Here is an 8,149-nt window from a genome sequence, read left to right as displayed (position 1 = left end):
CAAAATAATTCTCAAAAATTAAAAACATATATTGAGTATTTTTCAAAGCCACAATACAATAAATTGAAATCAATTTTAAAAACATTGGAAACTATAAATAATGGAAATTTTAAGATTGACTTTTTTAAAATATGTTTTTTAGTTGTTGATGGATCTTTATTTTATTCGTTTACTTATATGTGGTGCTGAGAATTGAACCCAGTGACTCACATGTGTGAGACAAACTCTCTACTACTGAGCCACAACCCCAGCACATTAAAATTTACTCTTGAAACACTAAGAAAGAAATCAAGAAGGATATTTAAACATTTCTTGAGACAAATGACAATGGGGACTCAACATACGAGAACCTTTCAGATCCTGCAAAAGTGGTACTAATAAGGAAGTTTGTAGATATAAACACCTATATCAAAAAGGCACAAAGATCTCAAATAAACAACTTATTGCTATATTTTCAGGAACTCAAAGGACAAGAAAAAACCAAACCCTAAATTAGTAGAAGGAAATAAATAATAAATACCAGAGCAGAAATAAATGAAGTAGACACTAAAGAACAGTACAAAAGAACAAAAGAGGTGATTCTTTGAAAAGAGAAACAAATTTTACAAACCCTTAGCTAGACTAGAAAAAGAGAAGATTCAAATAAATATCTGATTCCTATTATTCCTGGGCATATGCCTCCATTTATTTCCTATTCTCATTTGTAGTAACTGTGGCCATATGACTATTTCCTATGAAATCTGAGTGGAAGTGGTGAGTGCTTTGGGGGAAAGGCTTTAATTGGATGATATAGCACTGATGAGTTCTTGTTTTCTTTCTTTGAGCTAAATGGGGATGATAAAAAGGCAATGGCTGATGGAGCAACAAGCTGGAAGAAATCTGGATCCATCAATTACCACCTACATGAGAGGTACCCCTGACCAGATAAACCTACCCTGGGTTTTAATACAAGGAAAAAAACAAGACCAATATTTTGTTCATGCTGTTATGCATTTTAGAATACATGTATATTTTATTTACTTGAACTCCACTAATATGAACTCCTGAAGGCTTTTTTTAATAGTATGAAAGAGTATATTCTTTATTAGATTAAAATCAATTTAAAAAATTCAAATACACTAATTGCAAACTATGTCACCACTAAGTATTTTCTGTCTTCTAGTACCATTTATCATAACAGTGCACAGGAATTTAGGAAGTATTCAGCTACATTAAAAGAGCATAAGGGTTGACAAGATAGCTTAGTGGTATAGTGCATTGCTTAGTATGTGCAAGGAAGGCCCTGGGTAAGATTCCCAACACTGCAAAATTTAGAAATATAAAGGAATATAATCTTTCTCTTTCCAATATTAGAATCTTTCAGTAATGAAACACGTTCATGCCAGTAATGTGTGTCTCTAGTCCAGGTCAAGAATATATAGTGTGAAATAAAGTATGAAATTTTGTCCTTCAACAAAATGGAATGCAAAACTACAATATTTCTACCTTTCCACTACGTGAGGTATTGTTTAGTTAATTAATCTCTTCCCCATACTTCATGAACTTTAATGTGTTTTAAGGAATTCAAAACTAATATTTTTCATTACTGAGGACAGAGAGTCATTCTGCCTTAGATGCATAAAGTGGCATTACATTTTACATATTTTCAGAATGTCTTGTAGAGAATATGAAAATAGCTAAGTGATGCTAAAATTCAGTTGAATAATCTACAAAATTTTAAGTTGTGCTTTATAGTTTCAAATTATATTTTTACTAAAGTAAATGCATACTCTAACACCTGCAAAATACCTCAGACCTTGTTATAGTTTGGATCTGTAATGTTGAAAAGCTCAAGTGTTAGGTAATGCAGCATCATACAGAGGCAGGACTTTTAGGAAATCATTGAATTATGAGATTTGTAACCTCATCAGTGGATTAATCCATTTTGTGAATAATTTGAAGGGACTATTGGGGGCAGGCAGGAGGGGCATGGAAGCTGAATAGACTACTGGAAGGTAGGATCTAGCTGTAGGAAATAGGTCATTCGGGGCATGCCCTGGAATGATTAATATCTCTGGTCCCTTTCTCCCTTTATCCATATCTCTCCTGCCATTTCCTGGCTGCTATAAGCTGTGCTGACACACCCTTCCACCATAATGTTCTGCTCTACCTCAGGCCCAAAGCAATGAACTTATTGACTATGGACTGAGACCTCTGAAACCATGAGCCAAGAAACTCTTCCTTTTCTGAGTTGTTCTTGACATGTAATTTGGTCACAGGGAGGAAAAGTTAACTAATACCCCAGAGGATCAAATCCAGGGCTTTATACACACTAGGCAAGCACTCTACCTCTAAGTTATATTCCCCAGACCAAGCCCATTTTCAAATTGGATTTTTTTTTTTAAAGAGAGAGTGAGAGAGGAGAGAGAGAGAGAGAGAATTTTTTTTTTAATATTTATTTTTTTTAGTTCTCGGCGGACACAACATCTTTGTTGGTATGTGGTGCTGAGGATCAAACCCGGGCCGCACGCATGCCAGGCGAGCGCGCTACCGCTTGAGCCACATCCCCAGCCCCAAATTGGATTTTTTTTTATTGTTGAGTTACATTAGGTTTTTGAGGCATATAAATGTTTTATATATTCAAAAAGTGAATAAACACATAGCAGTAAGAAAAAATACAGCAGTAAGAAAACAACCTCATAGCATTTTTTTAAAATAAAGCAGTACTTAAAAAAACACATGCACTTCTAAATTACCTAAACTATTTCTCTAGAATTTTATAGAACTCAAATATCGCTATCAACTTTAATCTGCTAGATACTTTAGAAAGTGCAGTTTACCTTAAACAGATAGGAAAGTGGAAACTATTTAAAAAGTTATTTTGGCATTAATATATTATAACAAGATTAGGAATTGATCCTGAGAATTCCAATCTAGAAATGGTCAGAGATGCTATCACTTTTGGGAAATGGAAATGTGGCTCCTTTGGCATATGTCCTCTTCACTGGGTTACATTTTCCTACTGCAACTCCCTAGCATGATGTTTTAGTAACCACTGAGTTCATTTGGAAGCTTATAAAGTAATAATGTCAATTAAAAGAATTAAAATCACCCCCTTGGCTCGTATTCCTGCATGAATGAATTGCACATGTGAATGTAGTCCAAATTCAGAAACAGTGGAAGCCAGAAAAAATAAGAATCACTGAGAAAGAAAGTAGAGGAAAAAAAAAAACAAGTTCAAGTGGGAATTATACGTATGATTTTACTACAAAAACTTTTTACCAAAAGATTCGTGTAAAATTGTGAAATATGCATGTATGTAGATCTCCTTTTAGGTTGCACTAGACATCAACACTAGTCAATGTCAAACTATATAAGAATTTATTTTTTATTTGAGCTACAGACTACTAGGCAAAAGTTTTTATATAATTTTTGTGCTGAAACACCTTTGTTTGGTAAAGTTTTTTTTTGTCAGAATAATATTTTTAAATGCAAAAAATAAAATAGTGTATTGGTTATCTGTTGCTACTGTAACAAATTACCACACATTTATAATCTTTACAGTTCTGAAGGTCAAAAATATCTGATAGAGGTCTTGCTGGGCTAAAATTAAGGTGTTGACAAGGCTGCATTTCTTTTTGGAAGACATAAGGCAAATCTGTTTCCTTGCCTTTCTGGCTTTTAGAGGCCACCCACATTCCTTGGCTTATGGATGCATTTTTCCATCCTCAAAGCCTGTGAAGAGGAATCAAGTCCTTGTCACAACTTATCTCTTTCCACACCTAGGAAAGGTTCCTGCATTTAAGAATGCATGTGATTACATAAAGCTCATCTGGATAAATCAGGACACTCTCCCTGCCTCAGGTTCCTCAAATATAATCACATTTGCAAAGTCTGTTTTGACAATTGTATGCTATCATATTCACAGGTTCTGGAGATTAGGGTGTGGGCATCTTTGGGGGCCATTACTCCACTTAATATGGTTATAGAAAAAATAATGTCAAAGTCAGTAATGGATATATATTAAAAAATAACTTGGTGATATAGTAACATGTTTGTCTTTATTCACACATTAAATAACATGATCTAGATCAATTAAGGTGCATAAATGAGAAAGTTATAGATTTATTCACCAATAATCATTAGCAACTTCAATGACAATGAGGTATGAAAATATTGGCAATTTTTGTTGGTGGCAGTAGCAGAATTGAATACTACTGTTGAAAGAAAAGTGACCACAACACTCAGAGCAACCAAGAGATCTTTATTGCAGCAGTACAACAGAGGAGAAAAGAGAGAAAGAGAAGAGAGAGAGAAAAGGCAAGAGAAATAGCAAGAGAGAGAGGGACTCGGCAGGAGGGAGTTTTTATAGCTCAAATCTAATGAGGTCTCTGGGTCTGCAAGCTGCCTTGTTGGCACAAGGGGGGTTACGTGTTCTGGCTTGAGCAGAGGGTTGAGTGTTCAGCCTTGAGCTGGGGCTTGGGCGTTTGGGCTTGAAGCAAATAATTGATAAAGAACCAGACAGAGGGTTTGAGTGGCCAGGTCATCCTGCAGCTAACTTTGTTTGGCATGCCCTGCAGACAACTTACTCAGCCTGTCCTGCACCTAACAACTGTGGTTTGTTGTTTACATTCAAAATTATAGAAAATGCTAAATTTCAACTATTTTCCCCTATCCACTATCAAAGGCTCGTTTCAAGGATCAAATACCTTTGCTCTAAGGAGATAATAAGAAATGAAACACTGATATCTTGGTAGAAGCAAGAGTGGAGAACATTTGATAGGAGCATGCAAATTTTCTTGGACAGAAGCCTGAACTAAGTCAGCAGGCAAATGAGTTTCCATAATCCCAGCAAAATCCAATTATCTTTAAGTTCTGCTTTCTATACAATTTTTTTTTTTTTGGAAATTTCCAAGGACATAGAAAGAGCCTACAGGTTTGTTCTTTTTTCTCTATAATGAATTAAGCATTTTGTCATACATTACCTTGGGATGATAGATACCTTCTGATGTGTATGTTTTTTAAGGTCCTGATGAGATTGGAAGATCTATGAACAGGAGTGGTACACATTTTTCTTTTGTGGAGTTTCAGTAACATTTTTAGGTAATAATGAATGTGTTTTTAGGAAGTGGTTGACTAATTAAAGCTCCCTAGTAGACTTACATAAAATTTGGCAACCTGGCAAATTTCAAAAACGTGCTTGGTTAGCAGAATGTGGGTTTTTTTTTTTTTTGGGCGGGGGGGGGCGGGTTACTATGGGTTGAACTCAGGGGCACTTGACCACTGACCAAAATCCCCAGTCCTATTTTGTGTTTTATTTAGAGACAGGGTCTCACTGAGTTGCTTAGCACCTCTTTTGCTGAGGCTGGCTTTGAACTTTTGATCTTCCTGACTCAGCCTCCTGAGCAGCTGGGATTATAGGCATGCGCCACCATGCCCTGAGCAGAATGCGTTTTTTGAAGTAGTTTTCAGAGTAGGATATATGAAAAGATCCTTGGTCTGAGAGAGATGATTTACTTTTTTTTTCCTCATCCACTAACCAATTGTGTGATCCTGTGAAAGTAACCCTGGGTCAATTCCGTCCTTTGTGAGATGGAAGTCTTGGATAGCACCTCTCTAATGTCTCTCCCATCTTTAAAAGTTTGTGAATCAAAAAACTTAGGTCACCTTCATTGACATTACTAAAGCTTAGCACTTCGTTAGGACTGAATTCAAGTTTCCAGGATTATTCAACTTTTCCGAATAGTTTAAGACTGTAAATGCCTAGACACTAAGACTTTCTTGAAAAGGTAACTCATGACTGTATCAAACACCCACTAGTAAGACACATGCCTTCTTGTCAAAAAACTCATTTGAACTGATATGGTCTCCAATCCTCATCAAAAGAGATGAAAGCAGGATTAGATGGTAAGGTCCTTGGAAACATTTTGATGAAAGTATGCTGTGAACTTTTTGACAATGTTCTCGTAAGAACTACAGCATTTTGATGACATACCCTAAGCACTTGAACAGAAAGGGTCATGGTAACAGTATCCATCAGTTATCTCTTAGGACGACTTTGGTGGCATTTCCTGAAAGTTGTGGAGAGTGACTTGCACCCTTACTTTTTTGTCTTTGAAACTCTGGATAAAATATCCCATCCCTTCACTATCCTCCAATTTCCCTGTTCTGCCTTACTCATTCTAGCCTGTCAGACATGGTTTGTTCCACAGCACCTGCCTCCCCATGGGGAACCTGCCGCAGTCTGGCTGGGCACAAAATCACGAGCCACTCACAGCCTTGTAGATTCAAACAGCAATTCTTTTTTCCCCCGAACTCTCACCGGCACTCTACCCGCATGTTCTGGGAAAATCCACTACCTCCACCAGGCTCTGCGTACCAAAATACCCTCTCAATCCCAGAGAACTCAAGGGAACTCAAGGAGTGGGCGCCGTATTCCCAGCAGGATCCACCTTAAACCCGGATCCGCCCTAATCCCTGAGCAAGGTCACCTTTCATGCAATGTCACTGTAAATGACCTGGGTCCAAGGCAAGCCCATTTCCACAATGGAGAGTCCTTCCTCTAAGCAACATTGGGTAGGCTGACAAGGAAATTGCCATGCATCATACCTACTTGGCTATGGCTCTCAGCAGGAACCCAGTCCTCACTTTGACCTGCAGGTGTCTGAGAAATATAAAGCAGGGTAAGGTGTATGAAGATCCTTAAGAGAACCTGAGGGTTGGGGATGTTGCTCAGTATAGAGCACTGGTCTTGTAGCTCCAGGCCTTGGGTTCAATTCTTACAAAGTTGGGAGCTGCATATTCAGCTTTAGGAAGAATAAAATTGCAGCAAGAAATTTAGACTTGAATGTTATTTCTTGCATCTTTTTGTTTTGTGTTTTGTTAAGAAATATATTTTGTTCATCCACTTATTTTTATTTATAGATGGACACAATACCTTTAATTTATTTGTTTTTATGTGGTGCTGAGGATCGAACCCAGTGTCTCACATGTGCAAGGCAAGTGCTCTACCACAACCCCATCCCTCATCCACATATTTTTAAATGGTCACTATCCAATTTAAGATTTGTAGTAAACATTATAGCTTAAAGATGAACAAAACATTGCCTAATCCTCAAATAACTCATATTCGAAGTACAGAAATTGCATTATAAGCATGCTGTGGACTAAATGCTTATGTCCTCTCAAAAATCATGTATTGAAAACGAATCCCCAGTGCGATAGTATTAAAAGTGGGGCCTTCTGCAAGGTGATTAGGATTGGTACCTTTATAAAAGAGGGTCTAAGGAGTTTGCCTCTTTGCCATGTGAAGACAAGGCAAGAGAATGGTTCCTCACTAGAACCTCAGTCTGGTGAAAACTTGATCTTGTAGTTCCCAGTCTCTAGAACCATGAGGAATACATTTCTATTGTTCTAGTCAGTGTAAAGTATTTTGGTACAATAGCCTCTATGGACTATGAAAAGGTGATAGGTTGAACTTTAAAATTTAAACTAGTAAAACATGCAAAAATAAAAGGTGTAATCTTTCAAAAATTTATTCACTGATATATTGAATGGAATATATAAACTATAGAACATTCTAAGATTGATGCCTATCTCTCACTGGGAAAATGTGACTATGCCTGTTTTATCAGGCAGTTTTGCCTTAGGACTATGATAGCTATTTTGTTGCCACCAAAAAACTTCATCTGCTCACCCACAATTACATTTCCCCTCCAAGGCTTCCCTTCTTAACTACTCATCTCACTTTCTCTATTGGATTCCTGCTTATTCTAGAAGGTACAACCTAATAGATGAAGAGATTAAGAATGATAATAAAATATTGTGATTTGCTTTTTTCCTACGTTTTAAAAATCATTTTAAAAGAGATTACTCTTAAGTCAGTATTGAAAAAGGATCAATAAACACATATACTCAACAAGTTATATAGTCATTTGTAAATAATCAACATGTGTTTCCACTTCCATTCAGTATCAAAACCAACTAACCCAAAAGGTTGAACAAAAAAAAATTACAGATGCTATTTGCAATCTTCACAAAATGGAGAAATAACATCTTCAATGAAAAAAGGGTTGATGGGTCATTTTCATACTATGCTATGTAGGAATCACCCCCAAATGAAGAACATGAGAGGGAGTCCATATTTTTTTAAATGATTAGTTTTATCCAG

This window comes from Spermophilus citellus (assembly GCF_964194105.1).
Source record: "Spermophilus citellus genome assembly, chromosome: 5".
Classification (NCBI taxonomy): domain Eukaryota; kingdom Metazoa; phylum Chordata; class Mammalia; order Rodentia; family Sciuridae; genus Spermophilus; species Spermophilus citellus.
This window is presented reverse-complemented; position numbering follows the sequence as displayed.